The 18,587-nt window shown below is 38.7% G+C and overlaps 1 protein-coding gene across 1 annotated transcript in view; it reads right to left on the bottom strand.

Moving 5' to 3' along the window:
- The window catches only part of LOC117457585 (leucine-rich repeat and fibronectin type III domain-containing protein 1-like protein), a 220,192-nt gene that overhangs the window by 118,808 nt on the left and 82,797 nt on the right, over positions 1–18,587 (bottom strand). The window contains exon 2 of the mRNA XM_034097740.2: positions 12,811–12,913. The gene's annotated coding sequence lies outside the window, so the exon portion shown is untranslated. The remainder of the gene's footprint in view (positions 1–12,810; positions 12,914–18,587) is intronic.

The raw sequence follows: 18,587 nt of genomic DNA, 5'->3' as shown, positions 1-18,587 counted from the left end.
TGTTTGTCTTCTCATCAGGGCTCTATAAATACAGAACTACGGCAGATATGTAATATGTAATGCAGCCGAACCGTGTATTACAATGCCGTTATGTGATAACTTTCAAAGAGAAAAGCAAGCACACTCGGAATAAGGTATTATTATTATTTTGGTCTGTTTCCGGTATTTGTTAATGACGATGTGCTCTGAGATGTGAGACTGGAATTGCACAGGGGGGAAATAACGTAGGCTATCTTTAGATGCGGATTTTGTTAAACTAATATGTTTAGGCTGTGGACCAACACTATACATTGACGGGGAAGGGGGTAGCAATAAAGATAACACCATTAAACAGTTACACAACATAACAGAAATAATATCGATAGCAGCGTCCCTAGCAACCACCTTGGTAACAATGAAAACGTCGCGATTTCCTGAAGTAATCTTCGTAATAACTAGCAAACTAAAGATCATGTACATCCACTGCACACATAATCGGAAATAACAACTCATATTTCTCGCATCAAATGACATCAAAACGCATTTTAATGGCCAAACTAACTTTAAAATAGGCATTTTCTACCGAGAATAAAACGAATTTCGGCCATGTTTTCTTTTTCTGCAGGGCGAAATTTGAAGATCACGTGACATAGACGCCAGCCATCGGAATGAATGGTGAAAAAAACGGGGTTTGTCAAACAGAGCACATGGTGTAGGCCAAACGATAGCTGGGGATTCTGGGTAGTGTAGTGTCTTCTGCCATCCTTTACTCAGAAAACATATTTGTTTCTCCGAATCGAAGGGGAAAAATACAAAAGCATTGCACACAATTTAAACCAATCAATGTTGTGTAATTAACAAGGATAATCTGGTGTTTTTTAGTCGATGAGTAGTGCAGATATCACTGTAAAATCAATCGACAGTAAGAGGAGTACTTACTTCCGGGTGTAAAATTCTCCGTTATCCAATGGGAATGGATGCTCACATTGCCTTTAAGGGCAGCCGGCATAAACGAATGCCGTGCTTCCATGAGCGTCAAATCCCGACGCAGATAGGAATACATTGCAATCAGTTGAAAGCTATTTGCGTCCCTTTATGACGCTGAAGGAGCCTAGGAGCGTCACAATTGGACGCCACGGACACTGACCAAACGTCGCTATTGGACGCTTAGGGAGTGAGAGTGTGTTGGTTCCTCTGACTCAATGAGGTTCTTCACGGATGCCGCCCAATCCGTGGGTTTTGGAGGTTTCTTCCAGGGAGAGTGGTTCGCAGGGTCATGGCCCCTGTCAATTTCCACCTCAAGCAAGTTCTCATTAAATCCGGCCTATCACCTATATCAGGGATGGGCAACTTTGATAGTCGTGGGGGCCACATCATTGATGTACTGGCCGCCAGGGGGCCGCAGATTCACTTGGAACACACACACACAAAAATGTCATGTGTTGTATGTAATTATTAACAAATATACTAAGTCTGACATCTTCATTGACATTTTACAATCAAAGGGAACATCCCCCAAAAATGGGAACATCCTCTAATAAGCTCACTAAACAAATATCAGAAATTTTATTTCATTTTTACAAGTGGCATGTTTGTATTGAACAGGTTATTAAACAGTGGAATACAACTATTTTAAACTATTGGAAAGCACGGAAAATGTGTGTGTATTGAGATTAACCATTAGATGACATACACATGAAGTCATGAACACTAACACAGACATTAGTTGTCTAACTTGAACCTAAAACACTTGTAGCCAGTCTCTGCATTCCCCTTGTTCCTCAGCACCACTCCCCATCCCTCCCGCTGAAATTATGAATGAAAAGCGTAGTAATCATAGATAACACGGCAGGGTCCGTGACAGTTAGTTTTCATCTGATTTCAAATAAACAAAGTCTTGGTTTTAAGAATATTAAACTTGTTTCGCCAAATTCAGATGATAAAAACAACTTTTAAGCTTGTAAAGGCATAATTACAAGAGGCAACTTAACTTCACAGCAGGCATAACAACAGCCGGTGTTTCTTGTGAGGGTTGCCCCAGGAAACAAACACAACACACACAAATGTCACAGATTATTTCGCGGTATTTTAAATCATCGACGCAGCTCGCGACGTAACTAGGAGTCGAGTGGACGGTATCAGTACTACAAGTAAAAATTAAAATTAAAAAAAATGTAATTAAAAAAAAAATGTAATTTTTTTTTATTAATTACGTTGTTTATAAATTAATCTGAGGGCCGCAAAAAGAGGAGGGGGGGGCCGCATGCGGCCCGCGGGCCGCCATTTGCCCATCCCTGACCTATATCATACCCGGGACATTCCTTCAGGATAGGTGCAGCCACCTCTGCTGCTAATCAAGGTCTCTCTACCTCATCCCTACAACAACTAAGACGGTGGTCCTCCTCCGCCTTCACAACCTACATCAGCGCCGTACTGGCTTCCCAAAGATCTCTCAGACCCTAACTATGGTATCTATGCATATAACTGGTGGTGGCTCATAAACACATTCACAAGTATACATGTCTCACTAAGGTACCTGATATTCAAACTGCATTCCTGTCCTAATTCCGCGGGCCCCGCCCACAGGGAAAAATGTCTCGTCTCACGCTGCAACTACATGTAACGGGCTTCATCTCCGGCACACAGGTATTTCATTCCCAGGCCTTGCTCAAACGTATCAGTGTAAAATGTATTTCCTGCAGTCAGGCGTGGACTCGGGCCACTGTACACCCCCGTGGCAGTTACAAAACAAAGAAAATAAAGAAAGAGTAAAAAAGAAAAATAAAGAGATATCCTGTGAAGTCAGGTGTGGACTCAGGCCACCGTACACTCCGGTGTCAGTTACAAAAGAAAGAAAGAGAAAAGAGTAAAGAAAAGATATATATATATAGCCTGCGAAGTCAGGCGTGGCGGAAGGCCACCGTACACTTCGGTGTCGTAGCTTCGGGCTACCGTACACTTCGGTGTCGTGGACGTTGGGCCACCGTTACAAAACGAAACCGCTCGCTCCTCGGTGTAGTCAAGCCCTGCTGGCCAGGCATGCGACCCGCAGGTCGTTTTCAGGTAAGACCGGCACTGATTTCGGCAGTCAGAGTCTCAGCATGACCCGTAAGCCCCGGCAGTGATTCCGGCACTATGTCGCTCATATATGTGTTAATCTATTATCTTTCCTTCCCAGATCACCAGTCACCCCACAAGGTAAGCAACTCAGTTCATCTCAGTATCTCATACTTCACTGGTTTTGGGGATTTCATCGGAGCGGTGCTTTCCCTCCTGAATGATTATCCTGCAAACCGGGGCCTAATCGCCAAACACCATTACATTCTCCTGTTGTATTATCATGGCAATCATTTCATTCATATGATGTGTAAACAATAAATATGTAATTCTTACATCACGTCTCTCCGGTTTGAAATGAAGCTTAGCGCAAGTTCAATAAGGAAGACCTAACACGAGTCACTTACACGTCACTCGATGGCTCCCTTCCCCCCTCATTAAATATGAGGGCGTCACCCCTCAGCAGCCAATAGCTGCACATGCTAAATTCCTTAAATGCCTGCTCTTCCTCCCTGTCAGTTGTCATTTGCAGATGACCGCAACCTGCCTCCACCCCTCTCGCCTCCAGTCTCCTCCAGGACAAAGCTAAACCTTCCTTCTTCAGACCGGTCTCACCTACTCAGCACCACCACCAGTGTCTAGACCCCGGGGATTTCATCGGAGCGGTGCTTTCCCTCCTGAATGATTATCCTGCAAACCGGGGCCTAATCGCCAAACACCATTACATTCTCCTGTTGTATTATCATGGCAATCATTTCATTCATATGACGTTTAAACAATAAATATCACGTCTCTCCGGTTTGAAATGCAGTGTTTCACACAAGTAAGATGTCAACCTGTAACTTTAAATTAGAGATGCTTGACATTTTATTGACTTGAGCGCTTTTTTAACTGTGAATACAAACATAAAAAAGGTGAAATACTGCTGATTGAAGAGCATAAACCCATGTATGTATGTGAACTCTATGTATGCATGATGTACACATACACTGCACTTACAGTATAATAAGATAGCAATTAAAACCACATACACACACACACACACACACACACACACACACGGAATCAGTGTGACCTATCACAGTCTTTCTATACTTGTGAACTTATGCATTTTAAACTCTAGAGATGTAGACTTCAAATATCCGATTCTCCCACATCAATCCCCTTCAATTTCCAAGATAACTGATCTTAGATAAGTGGAAACTTCTTTGATGGCATGCTGCCTACTTTATTCTAATCTATGAAAATATTTCACAAGGGGATAAAGAAATAGAGATATGCTGTATTGTGAAAGATACCAGATAGTTTGAATGAGAAATGTTGAGTTATCTTTGAAACTATAAGGCAGATAAGAAGATTGTTGTTTGACTCGATGTCTCGTTGAAAACTATGTAAAAAGTTATTTGAATGTCAAAAACGAACCATTTGAAGTTGCATCAGTGCTGGATGAGAATATATTTTTTATTTCTCTGCACTTTACTGAAATATAAAATATCTTGGATGTTTTGTCGTTTAGCTCACTCTAATAAACTGCTGTTTTATTTATTTTTTTATAAAATATATATATATATATATATTTTTTTACTATGTTTTTGCAGAAAATAATACATAGCCAGAAAGGAAGGGAAGGCTGCAAGCAGGAGGGGAAAACATATAATGGTGGTGCAAATTGTACCGCAACCTCTGAAATATTCTATGTATAAAATGATGTGTAAGCCAGTAAATATACTCTGATACGTTAGCTGTAGAGAGAGTGTGTAGCAGTCATAGGACCTGTTTTGACTTGTCTTCAACTTAGATGCAGTTCAACCTCAGTGAAACTACCCATAGCCACATTTACTCTGAAACAAGCATTTATGTCCTTGATTATTGTTTTTTAAATGTTTCTTGAACTTTAACTAAAATGTACAGTTGCATTTGAACGTGATCAATATGCCTAAGTAGCTGTTTCTATAGACACAGGAACATTATGAGAGAGCTTCATTCTCATAATGTCTATACACAATGAAAATGCTGAATCTCGTAATGACTAAAACACTTTATATTTTTTCTTTAAGATTTGAAGTTATTTTGTGTTTGATGCTTTTCTGTTAACTATATAAGTATAAATACAATCTCCTTATCCTCCACGTACAGCCAATGTGTGTTTTGTTGAACTAGGATGAAGTGAGATAGGATCCCAAAGTTTGCACATGCAATGCATACAACTATTAAAAAAAGGGGGGATTTAAAGCAATAACAGAATATACCGTTGGGAGAAATTGCTCACCTCCACTGCCAAAAGATGTTTGGAGAACTGTTATGGCTTTAACTGATTGTCTGACTAGTCTTTATGACCGCTTTTTGAATGGCTGCCAGAAGTCCCAAATGTATGGGATTGTCAACAGAAAGAAAGGTCAATTAAATAAAGTTGTAACCATCTGCTCACCTGAAAAGCCAGCCAGTAGAAACTAAAGAGATACATGAGCATCTGGGGTCGATGGTTTTTCTTGTTGTATAGTGACAACTATATTACATTACATGTTATTTGTTAGACGCTTTTATCCAAAGCGACTTACATACTCAATACTGTGGACAATCCCCACAGGAGCAATTTGGGGTGAAGTGTCTTGCCCAGGGACACAACGCCATGCTGACTGCAGTGGGGTTTGAACCTGTGACCCCCTGATCCCAACACCAACGCTCTATCCACTGTGCCACACGCCTCCCTGTAACTATACACATGTATACTATCCAATCAATTCATATCTTGATGTTTCAATGTACAGAGAATCCGTGCATATCTGCAGTTTATCTTTCAGGCTTTATAAATCATGTTGGTTTCAGTATCTGAAATATTTAGTTGTATGTGACCTCTGTTCCAACTGGTCTGGGGTGAAGCCACTGCGAAAAAAAGAAAAATCTCTACTACTCAATTACTACTACCAAAAAAACATACACATCACTCCGACTCTTTCTGCCCTGCACTGGCTCCCTGTCCATCTCAGAACCCAATTCAAAGTATTGGTCTTCACATATAGAGCTGTCCATGGCCAAGCCCCAGCCTACATCAATGACCTGATCCACCCTCACACCATAAACCGGGCCCTGAGGTCCTCTGAACAAGGCCTACTAAGGGTGCCCCGAACCAGGATAAAGACTAAGGGGGACCGTGCCTTTGAGGTGGTGGCCCCAAGGTTTTGGAACAAATTCCCCCAGATAATAAAAACCTCGGCCTCAATAGAGATTTTTAGGGGGCAGTTAAAGACCCACCTGTTCCGACAGGCCTTTGGGTCGTCGGAGGAGGTGAGGTTAGTCTGTCTTTTTTATTGGTGTTTTATCGTATGTTTTATCCTATGTATTACCTGCTGGTATCTCCAGGTTCACTTTGTAATCTATAAAGAGAGACTTGGCCTTTATAATTTGGAATTGAAAAACGCACGACAATCGTTCTTCTCTGACATCATTACCAAAAACAAAAACAACGCACGTGCCTTGTTTGCTACCGTCGACAGACTAACTAACCCCCCAGTGTCAGTAGCCTCTGCATTTCTATCCACCAGGGCGTGCAATGATTTTGCCTCCTTTTTCACTGACAAAATTCAGAAAATCAGACAAGCAGTCAGTGCCTCTGCATCAGGTACAGCAAATGTGTTGTCTCTGTGTCCACTTAACATCAAGTCAAACACCATGACACAATTCCATCAGATTAATGATAAAAACTTAGAGGACATTATACAACTTCTGAAGTCCTCCTCCTGCTGCCTTGATATTATTCCAACAGGATTTTTCAAAGATGTTTTGCCTTGCATGGCCTCAGATCTACTTCATATAGTAAACAAATCTCTTCACTCAGGTATTTTTCCACAGGCCCTGAAAACTGCAGTCATTAAACCGCTCTTAAAAAAGAATAATCTAGATGCTTCAGTAATGAACAATTACAGGCCCATATCAAACCTCCCATTTCCAAGTAAAATCATTGAAAAAGTTGTTTTTCAACAGTTGAGTAATTTCTTGCATTTAAATGACTGTTTTGATGTGTTCCAGTCAGGCTTTCGTCCAAACCACAGCACTGAGACTGCTCTTGTAAAGGTCTTTAATGACATCCACTTAAACACAGACAGTGGCAGAACTTCAGTGTTAGTATTATTAGATCTCAGTGCTGCGTTTGACACTGTTGACCACAGCATATTACTAGACCGACTGGAAAACTGGGTGGGACTTTCGGAAACAGTTCTACAGATGTAGCACTCCAGATCAGACTCAAATGGGTGTGTCCCAGTCAAAAGCCCAGCGGATGCCAGTGGCTGGGGGTGTTGCCAAATTGCTAGAGGGCGTTGCCCAATTTCCCCATTTGTTCAATTACAGGATTTAACCATGAGATGGCGCTTCATTCACAAAATACACAATGGGTGTTGTAGAAACATCAATATTTTAGATCAAATAAAGTATATAGTTTGCTTTATGCAGTATATTTCTTGTAATATTGTACAGTATATTGAAGTAAATCAACTTATACATTAAGATAAGATAAGATGGACCTTTATTAATCCTGTGGGGAAATTCAGTAGTTCAAACAGCAACAGGGTGAGAGTGAAAAACAGGACAGCACAGATTCACACAGATTAATAAAATCAAAAATAAGATGAGCGATACAAATAATAATAATGAGAAACTATGAAATAAGAAATGAATAAAACTAAAATGTAATTATCATATCATATATTATAATGTATTGTATTATTAAGTAATATCATACATTAACCCCATTATAGCAGATTCCACATTGAATGGATGAACACATGTATGCATCAATAATTACAACAGAGTATTTCTAAATACCAGTTGTAAAAATACTTATATGTATTTAATATTAACCCTTTGGAGTCGACCGTCACGCCGGCGTGATCAGATCACATGACCTGTTCAAGCCGGTGCCGCATAAAAACAACAGTCCGGACAACATTGCCGTTTGTTTCTGTCGAAAGTACTGGCTTGAAACTATTTCCCAGTCTTTGTTTCATGCAAAAAGACCCAGTAAACACGGAGATATGATGATATAAAGTTAATACATTTCAAAAGTATGAAATATGGAAGCACATATTTGAATATCTTCGCCGCATTTGATCATTTTACGAAACGGAAAATACTGGAAACTGTAGATCCTGCTCAACAGGATGTATATTTGTATTTCTGTCGAAAGTACTGGCTTGAAACTATATGCCAGTCTTTGTGTCATGCAAAAATACCCAATAAACACGGACATACGATGATATAAAGTTAATACAGATATATTTCAGAAGTATGAATAATGGAAGCATATATTTTAATATCTTCGCCGTATTTTATCATTTTACGAAACGGAAAATACTGGAAACTGTAGATTCTGCTCAACAGGATGTATTTACCAGGAAGGGGTGAGGTAATCAGGTAAACGGAGTGATACGAAACGAGACGAAAAGAGACGAAGAGGGACGGCGGGAACCGAAGAGAGACGGCGGGAAATGGAGAGAGACGAAGATATACGAAGACAGGCGGCGGGAGACGAAGAGAGGCTGCGGGAGACTGCGATTGAAGTAAAGTGACAGACAAACATTGAGAATTTAGATATAGTTAGATAGATTTAGAGTTTTGAAGACTCAACTATGATGAAGAGAACTCTGAACGTGAGTCAAGCTTTAAGCTTGTTTTTTGACATGGAGGAGGAGGAATCTGTGATGTTGCCCTCTGTGTCGTAGTTGACAGAAACTGCTTTGAAGCGTGGCACAGATAAAGACAGAAAAAACAGATTTTTGTACATAATGTGTATATATATATATTTATATTATATTTATAATAACACTTTTGCCTTATCAGAATGAAATCCCATGCTACCTCAATCAAACTTTCACATTATCATAGTCACATCCCATGTATATATTTCCAGCTTTTAAATGGTTTCGTTGTGTATGTTTGTGTTATGAAAAATAAAATAATTTTCAAAATCTGTTTTTAGGTTTTTTTTGTGATTTTGGGTCCAAAATGTTCATATAGTAGAAGATCACTGCTCTAAACAAAGTCAAAAATCCTACATCCAAACGAAATAAATATAATTAATTATGATGAATACGTTAAGTCTTGTTCATTGTTTTTCACTTTTATTAAATGTTTGATATTTCCGGTGTAAATGGTGGACTATAGGACATTCAAACTGCAGCATATTTTCACTCTTACACACATATATTCTCATTTTACATACATACATTTTCACTCTTACACACGGATATTCTCCTTTTGCTCTCATGCAAAATCTACTAAAACAAAGTATGTCATGTATATTTAGTTTTCGTTGATGAGACGAGACGGACTAAGGTGTTAATGGTGGACTATCGGACATTCAAAATGCAGCATATTTCCCCCAAGTGTCTGTTAAAATGCATTTTACGTTTCTAACTTGCAATATTATTATTTCTGCTCTCTTCACTCCAGAAGAGCGATCTCCCTGTGTCTCTCTGTGTGCGGGGGATCACAGGAGGGGGGGTGGGGGAGAGCTGTGGAATGTGACTCCACACATTCTCGATGGCCAATTAGTTTTAAACAAAGGGTCCCCAACATACATAGGACACATGGGGGGTTGGGCTGGTGAACGGTATGGTCTGCAGCACATCACAGAGGCATTTAAAAAGTGAAGACAATACATTCTGGAAATGTTCACATCAGGCACCTTCAAGTTAAACAATACTACTGTACAGTAAACAATTAACACAGTAAATTATGTGGATTAAATCACATTCATTTCGTTAAAAATAAACGAAATGACTCGGTTTGCATTCATAAAGAATGCACAAACGTGTTTAATCGTTAATGTCAGATATGTACTAATTAAATAGCCTACATTAGTTCCTGCTCAAGATTAGATTCAACTTTATTGTTATTGCACAGATTACAGGTACTGAGACAACGGAATGCAGTTTAGCTTCTAACCAGGTGCAACAAGCAGTAAAGTGAAAAGTAATGTTCACAATCTACAGAATAAAATATATAATGAATTGAATGATGAATAAACAGTGAGGGGTATGAATACACTAGATATCAGCCTGTGAGCAGTATGAACAGTGTGTTCATCGTTAATGTCAGATATGTACTAAGTAAATAGCCTACATTAATTTCATGATGGATTAAACCACATTTATTTCGTTAAAAATAAACAAAATGATTAAATGTAGGGTGAATTGCCCTAATGTGGAACATTTTTGCATTTCAGACTTCGGGAATATATTGCGACATGAAGCCGATACAATAAATCAAAATCCAGTAACATTCTGAAATCCCCAGGATGTGTCCTAATCAAACCAAAAGAGAACATGCAGATATTAAACTCATAAAAGAAATAGTAGACATATTAGTACTCTTAGTACCAAGTTGTCTCAGACAATCTGTTTTCCTAATGTGGGACAGTTCTGTGCAAAATGTGGGACACTGAAAAGTCTATATTAAAAAGCCTCAGTCATGTAATAAAAAAATCTCAGGCCAGTAACACTCAAAGCTACAGTAAATGTGCAATACCATGCTATGTTACTATTTATAATGTTATTGTTGTTACAACAGAAGATGTTTTTATTTAAATTGAAGTTAAATGCATCAATCTGGTGCACTGAGGGCAAAATTAGTAGATTTGTGGATACAGCTCTCAACACTCATATGAAACAGAACTGTTCTTGCAATGTGTGTTGGAAGGTATTAAATTACTATGCATATTTTATTGTGTAAACACACAGCTGATCACCTGAGAGCTGCCGTTTCATTCAGAGCGTTTAAAAAAAACGACGGTCTGATTTCAACAACTCAATGTGTGATTATTATAGCAGTAATATTAGACACTAATAATACAGTAAACTATTAACACTGTACATATTATTGTTTGCCCGTGGGATTAGGGTGATCGGTAGTGAGAGCCGCTGTATTTTCCTCCGGTCGGATGTGATATAAAAACAAAGCGATTATTGTTGTTGTTGTAAACTCACGTGGATTAAATTTAGTGCATTCATTTCAACTCGCGAACATAGATACATTAAATGATCGCGAGGATGACGATCGAACATCGTTTGTTTGACCCTGTATGCATTTCCTGATCTAAAAACATAGCGATGGTTTTGTACTTACGCCAACGTGAATTAAACATGATTTTGTTAAATAAAAACATGGTGATGTTTAGTAAATGATTACATGTCTCTTACTTAGCACAGAATATGATCCTATCCGTGACATATGGATCTTAACAAATATCCGCTATATCAGATACCTGTAGATCAGCTGTTTATTTCACATGAGTTTCAGTGTGGCAGCTTTTCACGGCTCCCCCTGGTGGATCCATGATCCATTGCAGCTGGTTTCATTATAATGAAATGTATTTATCGAGGGGGCGTTTCAAGTCCTGCGGGGGATTTTACTTTTCAGCAGGGGCCCACCCTGTGCCGATCACGGACCCGCACGGGTAGGCGTCTGAAACGAAGCGCTACATCTGTAAATTGGTTTGAATCCTACTTAAAGGACAGAAACAACTTTGTTTCTATAGGTAAATACACATCCGAGTTGACAAATATGACATGTGGGGTACCTCAAGGCTCCATCTTGGGGCCTCTTCTCTTTAACATCTACATGCTACCACTGGCAACAACAAAATAAGTTACCATAGCTATGCGGATGACACACACATTTACGTAACAATTTCACCAGGAGACTATGCTCCAATTCAAACACTGAGTAAGTGCATTGAACAAATCAATGACTGGATGTGTCAGAACTTTCTCCAATTAAACAAAGATAAAACTGAGGTAATGGTTTTTGGAGCCAAGGCAGAACGTATAAAAGTTAGCGCTGAGCTTCAGCCTGCAATGTTCAAAACAACAGATAAAGCCAGAAATCTAGGTGTAGTCATGGACTCTGACCTGAGTTTCAACAGTCACATTAAAACAGTTACTAAATAAGCCTACTATCACCTAAAGAACATATCTAGGATTAAAAGACTAATGTCACAGCAGTATTTGGAAAAACTTGTCCATGCTTTTATCTTCAGTAGACTGGACTACTGCAATGGTGTCTTCACAGGTCTCACTAAAAAATCTATTAGAAAGCTGCAGCTGATTCAGAACGCCGCTGCTCGAGTCCTCACTAACACTAAGAAAGTGGATCACATCACTCCTGTTCTGAAGTCTTTACACTGGCTTCCTGTGTGTCAAAGAATAGATTTCAAAATACTGCTGCTGGTTTATAAAGCACTGAATGGTTTAGGCCCAAAATACATTTCTGACCTCCTGCTAAATTATGAACCATCCAGATCTCTCAGGTCTTCAGGGACTGGTCAGCTTTCTGTCCCCAGAGTCAGAACTAAACATGGTAAAGCAGCGTTCAGTTATTATGCTCCAAATATCTGGAACAAACTCCCAGAAACCTGCAGGTCCGCTGCAACTCTTACTACTTTTAAATCCAGGCTGAAGACTTTTCTTTTTGTCGCTGCTTTTAATTGAACTATTCATATCTTAGACTGCACTGTAATTTTATCCATGTATTTTTTCTTTTTATGTTTATTTTATTAGCTTTTATTTTTAATGACTAATTTTAAATGCCATTTTCTTAATGTCTTTCGTTTTTTGTAAAGCACTTTGAATTGCCTTGTGTTGAAAAGTGCTATATAAATAAACTTGCCTTGCCTTTAAAAAGAAACAAGCAAGCACAATTCTGAACAGAGTTAATGTTGCATCACTCCATTGGAACATTTCAAAAATGAGTAAAAACGGCTAGTGAATCCTTGCTTACCTCTATGTGGTCTGCTGTGATTTATTAGGACTCAACATGAAGATACATGGTTGTGACTGGTAGATGCACTGAAAAGATGGCCCGGGGATATAGATCCAAAGACCTGAGGAAAGAGCACAGAAAAACAAGACATGGGTTTGTGCATGATTGTTTATAGGAAAGTCTAAAAGCCACACTTGCGGCTCTGTGAGGCACTTAAGAGGATCAGTGCTTTGAGCTAAATGCTGACATTAGCTTGCCAAAATACTCATGATGACAATCTTAATATGGTAATATTTAGCAGATATAATGTTGACCTTGTTTGACTTCTTAGTTAAGCATATTGGCAAGATAACACTTGTCATTCTAAACCTGATATCTAATGTTGGATAATAATCTAGGGGATTACTAAGTGAATGTGTGTACACTATATTTGCAATCAATCCAATAGTTATACAAATATTTCAGTAAGGACTAAAGACGTAAACCATGTGACATTCGGGACGATTTGTTCACACGTAAAAATAAGCTGTCCAACTAATGTCCAAACCTTCATGCCACCAACGTTTAAGGCTGCCACTTATTCTTCCTCCATTTATACAAAACACAGAATTAGCTTGGCTCACTTATCTGCACAAATATCGGAACACCCCAGCTTGATGCTCATCGTCCAAACTCCTATAAGATGGGCGTGGCTTTCAACCCTATTCCCTGCCACACAATGTCTCAACTCGATGGTATATCTATTTGTATTTATATTGCAATAAATCTATACTACAAGCTGTCTAAAATAAGACGTCAAGACCCCAGTTAGAATCATGACAACGGGAAACCTAGAAGTCAGAGAACAATATCAATGTTCAATGACTGAACTGAAGAATGTGGGCACTGATACAAAAGTTATGTCAGTTTTTAACAATTCATCCCAATAAGAATCAGAGTACTATCAAATTGAAACTTACAGTTTGTTTCAATAAAGGGCAGTCCATGGCTAAACACACACACGTACACATCGAACAGGTTGCAGACACATTGGCAGTCAGTATTTCAGCTGAGCTACAACACGCCGCTGCAGGTTATTAGAAATCCATTACTCCCATCAGAGCCCTAAAGTAGTTTCATCACTAAACAAGAAGACATGAAACAACAATGTGACACAATAGTATGGTAGCTGCCATAAGAAAGCGCATCTCATTTCAATTTTGACAATCGTAAGGATGATATTACATGACCCGAGCAGCAGTATGGACAATCTTTGTTACATGCTTGTTCAGGTTGCCAGGTGTTCACACACACACACACACACACACACACACACACACACACACACACACACACACACACACTTTATTCTGCCTCCAAAACAATTATCCACAAGGGGATACTCTGTGGTATGATATGCTGATGCTGCAGCCATGTGTAAGTCCTTTGTGGCAGGTGCTGCTAGCTTCAATGAGACTTTATGATAGCAAACCTCAGAAGACTGTATTTTATAAACCACCAGGGCTCCATCTTAAAATACTATATTGCCAATTGTTATCTATTAAGCCTTGTAGGTCTTGAGGGAGGTAAAGTAATTTGTAATGATACTAATTTGTTACCTTGTATTCAGAATTTTTAACCTGGAATTTAATTAATCTCCTTAACTTAATTAACTGTGGGAACATTGTGTGCCCAGTGAATTGCAAAATTATGCTCATATTTGATTTGTTCTCCTCCTTTCTCTTTTGATCAGGAGCACATCTTCCCTCCTTAAACCCAACCTGTGTTCATTTGAGGTGCTTTTTTCATTTTGTTTTAATGTGAATAGATGTCTTACCTTTTAAAATATGAATACATTGTTCACACAGTGTTTTGTTTACTACCCAAAGTCCAACATAAACACACATACTGTAGATCAGCCGGATATCAGAATACTGTATGAAATCCATACAGTTAATTTAGACTGTATATTTTATGAAAATGCAATATCTATTTTGCAAAAACAATCCTAAACAAGCCAGAAAAACAATGACAATGACAAAACAATACTGAATGCAGCATTACAACGGAATTATGAAGGTCTCCCTTGAAAAAGAGATCTTTGATCTCAATGGGATTTTCACCTGGTTAAATAAAGGCTACAAACAAACAAACAAGACTGTATTACATTTTTAAAGTTTTCGTCGACTTTGCAAAATTCCATTTAAATTCAACTTCTAAAAAATCACTTTTGCTTAGTTTTATTTTAATCCTTTCATTAACCACCTTTAGGTCTTGCCCTGTCATTTTAAAACAATGCCTTATCACCAGCATCACACTGCTCGTCTGTATTGTATGATCTTGAAAGTCGTTGGTATTCTCCTCAGTTTGCCTCTATATTTAGCATCTGTTCTCTCCACTCAGCTATTTTAGATTGTGGTGAAATGACCCGTCAGTGAGCCCGGTGTGTGCGTATATATATGTGCATGTGCATGAATACCAAATAAAAGAGGAACAAAGGGAACGTGTCTGTTTAAGTACAAAGCAGAAGGTGTGTGAGTGTGTGACATCTTGCTGATACTTTAGCTTTGAACATAAAAGTAAAAGACGAAACAAAGACTAATGTGAAAAAAGCAGCGTCAGAGGTCTAAATTATTATTGGCAGAACAGCCAGAGTGAAGCACACACCCTACTGCTTCCTAAACACAAACTCACCTGCTAGAGTGTTTGAACTTTTGGCTTTTTTTTTTTTTAAGAATGCAGCAAACTACTCTTTTTCCCCCGCAATAAACATATTTTTCTTACATTCCTTATCCTCTCATATCAACTATAACTTGGCATCCTCTCTTTGATACACTTGTTGTTTTCCATTGTGTCTTTTCTTATTATTATTTTGTTTAAAACCCAAGCTCACTTTTCAGCTGCCAAGTAGAGCTGCAGAGTTGTGAATAAATGCTAACTTGGACTTATCAGTATTTTATTTAGATGGCAAAGTGTTAACTACAATACTGCATGTTCTCCTTAATAGTTAGGTGAATAAAGATACACATGTTTTTCATATAAAATACACAATTAGTTTCTGTATCCTATGCTCTGTGCATGACACAGCATGTGCTGTACATGTACCTGTCAACATGTCATTGAGCCTGCAGGTTTTTGACTGTTCCTGCAGAAACTGGTTTTCAATTTTCCAACACCTGTATACACCCTCAACCATAGACCACACCAAGCATGTCACATTAGCATCATATCCCCGAGAACAGATTGCCCGATAAAAGCAAGTTGAATTTGTAAAGCGAAACTGATTGAAACCATCTGCTGAAAAATGCTCTTGTCTCACACTCTGTCATGCTTGGAGTTAACATCACGGTATACTATTGCAAGAGAAGCCTTTTATTTAACATTTAACAGCAGGTGTGAATTATACCTACAAATGTAGTGTTCAATACTGTCACTAACACTCAGGGCCATTACATGATTTCACTTCTTAAAGTCCTACAGTTATCCTATGGTAGATGTCATGTTGGATTGAAAAGTAGTAAAACAATTTAGACATTTTTAAGGGTTGCTTTTATGTGTGTGAATTAATTAATTATGTGTATTAAGGCCTTTCACCTGAAATAAGTTGCTCAAAGATGTTACTGCTTATCTCTACTCTAAGCAAATATGACAGTAAGACTGAATAGATATAGATAGATAATACATAGATCAGGTATGATTGGCACATATAGTAAGTTTCTTAGTCATTAGTCATAGCATTTATAAAGAGGAATTCTAAAAACATGCCCAAAATATTTCAAATATAGATGTTGTTTAAGTCTTTTATCTACAACAGAATATGTCAGCATTGAAATGAGATGTGCTTTCTAAAGGCCCTGTCACACTGTCCCGAAATTGACACCCGATGGACACACGATAAAGGAAATGTTCAAATTCGGCTCTGATCGTATCAACATCGGGCCATTCGTGAGGGCATCTTAAGCCATCGTATGACCGCCGGTGGAGTTTCTCAGGCTCCGGCAGCAACTTCATGAGCGGCAACTTTGTAAGGCACTCGTGAGGGCATCTTGTCAAATCGTGTCATCTTCGTGTTATCATCGGTGCATTCACATTCACTCTGATCGGGGCGAATGCCCGATGGCACCGAGGATAACAAGATGCCCTCACGATGGCCTTACGAAGGGCAAAATTGACACACGAATTCAACACGAAAATGAACCTTCGCAAGGTCCTTCGGCAATTTTTTGGCATGCCAAAGATTTTGCCTCCGCTCACAAAGTTGCTGCCGGAGCCTGAGAAACTCCGCCGGCGGTCATACGAAGGCTTAAGATGCCCTCACGAACGGCCCGATGTTGCTACGATCACAGCCGAATTTGAACATTTCCTTTATCGTGTGTCCATCGGGTTGTTTTATTGCACAACAAAATCATGTAAATATATTATGTAAATAACCCAATTTGTGTTCTGTGAAACTAAAAAGGATATAATATATTATTTTGAAGGACAGTTGACAGGAAATTGTTGTTGTTATAGAAACAACATTACGGAGAAAACGTAATATTTTCTACATATAAAGACGGATAAAGTAAAGAACAAAGTCTGAAGATATCAGTACAGTATCATAGTACTGTAACATAATTGTTTTTGGTACTTTCATTGCAGTTGTATGTCTTAAATGTAATGTAAATGTTGCCTTCGTGTGTGGTTCGGGGCCATCTTCGTGCGAAATTCACAATTCCATATTCGTGTGTCCATCGGGTGTCAATTTCGGGACAGTGTGACAGGGCCTTTATGGCTACCTTTTAAAAAATGTCAACTTAGAGTGTACATATTTCAGTATAAGATATGTTGTTGTCTTTGGGCACCTTGCTCTCATCTTTCCTTTCTCTGCTCCCCTTCTCTTCCATTTCCCATGACACACTGCATAGGGCTCATCTTAACCCCTCTTTGTGTACATGTACTCCTATTTCTGTCATCCATTCCACTCTCTTTTTAATCTTTTTTAAAACACCACTGCCACACTCCCTGCACCTTCCTCTCTATTTCAGATGCAGTATAATTATCCGGTCACCATTATCAGAATCATTCTGTTTCCTCATTATAAACCCATCTGCTCTGCAAACCAACCAACATGACACACACACGGACACATGGACGCACGGACACACGGACGCACGGGCGCGTGCACACACACACACACACACACACACACACACACACACACACACACACTTTTCAAACTCATCTCCCTTTCTATCTCTCCATGTCCCTTACTGTCTCATCACAGGAGCCACTTTAGAAACTGAACACATCAGTGTAACTGGTGTGAGGTAATTATGTTGAGATTGAGGTGAAGATGTTCAACTAATCTACTGAGATACATCAAGCAAGATTACTCCTAAACACTTTATTTTAAAAATAAATGCTTGCTTTAAATGATATATTGAATTGATTTACTTCTAAAGTTTTCATCCATTGGCCTTCAGTTTTAACCATCTCATTTAAACACCTGAGAAATGAAGGGGGTCACCCATGTTGTTCATTTCAATGTTTGGACACCAGACGACTCAACATGAGTAGACTCTGACAACCACAATCAAACCCAACCAATACTCTATAACCCATTACTTTCAGATTTGCTGTCAAGAAAGTGTAATATATGAAATATGTAATATTATAGGAAAACATCTATACAAAATAATGTGTTAGTGTGAGTGCATATACGCTGAATGTCCTTGTGTAACAACAAATATCATAATCATAAATCCTGTATTTGTCCTGCAACGGAGTAATTTACATTATTAAAAATAGCAGATAGTGCACTGCAGATTAAGTGA

This window comes from Pseudochaenichthys georgianus, chromosome 13, assembly GCF_902827115.2.
Source record: "Pseudochaenichthys georgianus chromosome 13, fPseGeo1.2, whole genome shotgun sequence".
Taxonomy (NCBI): Eukaryota; Metazoa; Chordata; class Actinopteri; order Perciformes; family Channichthyidae; genus Pseudochaenichthys; species Pseudochaenichthys georgianus.
Note: the sequence above shows the minus strand (reverse complement) of the source record. Positions and strands in the feature narration are given on the sequence as shown.